The sequence below is a fragment of the Helianthus annuus genome, chromosome 17, assembly GCF_002127325.2.
Source record: "Helianthus annuus cultivar XRQ/B chromosome 17, HanXRQr2.0-SUNRISE, whole genome shotgun sequence".
Lineage (NCBI taxonomy): Eukaryota > Viridiplantae > Streptophyta > Magnoliopsida > Asterales > Asteraceae > Helianthus > Helianthus annuus.
The window spans coordinates 169,570,193-169,571,555 of NC_035449.2; the positions used below are offsets into that span (position 1 = coordinate 169,570,193).

At 34.0% G+C, this 1,363-nt stretch overlaps 1 long non-coding RNA gene across 1 annotated transcript; it reads right to left on the reverse strand.

The window, feature by feature from the left end:
- Positions 1-483: 483 nt before the first annotated feature.
- LOC110887243 lies at positions 484-1,159 on the reverse strand. The gene is made up of 2 exons (XR_002563172.2): positions 1,118-1,159; positions 484-633 (listed from the first exon to the last, which is right to left on the reverse strand). It is a non-coding gene; the product is annotated as an uncharacterized LOC110887243 (long non-coding RNA).
- Positions 1,160-1,363: the final 204 nt, after the last annotated feature.

Here is a 1,363-nt window from a genome sequence, read left to right on the forward strand (position 1 = left end):
ATCAAGGTTTGGATATCACTCCTAACTTGAGGGTAGATTTCGTGCAAAAATTAAAGTATAGCTGAGTGAAAATCATCACCAAGTGTGGGAATCACCCCTATCTTGATGACTCATTTCGATTGTGTTACATGAGTGTCTTCAAAGCCTCCAAGTGTATTGTGTTTGCCTTAGGAAAGGCATGTATATTAAGAGTCCAAAAGGAAGTAGAGGGAAGCAAAGAAGATAGAAAGGAAGTTGTTTTAAGCAACACATAGTGAGAAAGCTCCTAAACTATAGACTAGGCAAGGCATTCCTAATTCCCTATAGTTATGGCTCTGATACCAATCTGGTATCAGAGTACTCCTACTATAGACTAGGGAAAAGTATGGCAATCCTACCTAATTCCCTATAGTTATGGCTCTGATACCAATCTGTCACACCCCAACCGATGGCGGAAACATCGGGATGAGACGAACAAATTGCTCAAAACAACATAACACTAAATGTGACAATAATTTATTTAATTCATTTCATAAACTCTAAAGTGAAATACATAGTTCCAAACATTACAACATATTGTTCAACAATAATTCAAATGTTATGTGGGTTTCTAGAGTTCATCCTAGCTTGATTCTTGAATCTTGTACTTTCAACCTGCAATATGTATTAAAATAAGGTCAACAAAAGCATGTTGGCGAGTATACAAGTTTTCATACATAGCATAGTACGTGTTTAAAATGTTGCTCATATCCAAATGTGAAATACAATATCATGTTAACAGTATATACTCGAAACGATGTTACTCTATGTGTCCAAACCAAAGTTTAACGCAATTAAAGTGTACCCAAACGAGTTTGAGTAGGTTGACATAGTTTAACCTAACAATACCTGCTCGTAGAACAGGAGGGGCGTTTCTCAACCTATAGCGCTACCATTGTTAGGGGAGGCTTGTACGAAGTTAATGAACACATAGTCATTAGGTGTTTACATTAGCATAACATGTCTAACATGATTAAAATGTATCACATAGAGTAAGGATAGAGTGTGCATAAAATTGTTTGAAGTGAATAACGTGTTTGATATAGAATACATATTGCACCCAAAAGTGTAAAACGAAAAATGGGTCATGTATACTCACCTTAGAGTGCGTTGCGTATTTCTTGGAATAGAATAAGAATCAAATATTTTCCCAAAGAGAGCGTGCACAAGAGAATTACCCTATTAATTTTGAGGTTTGTTAATTATTGGAAATTGAGAGATTATTTAATTAACAAGGCAAAAAAATAATATTTCTAAAAAAATAATCATATGTTTCGCATTTTCATATTTAATAAAATATGTGACAATAAGTAAATGACCATAAATAATACTGATTTTACCAAGT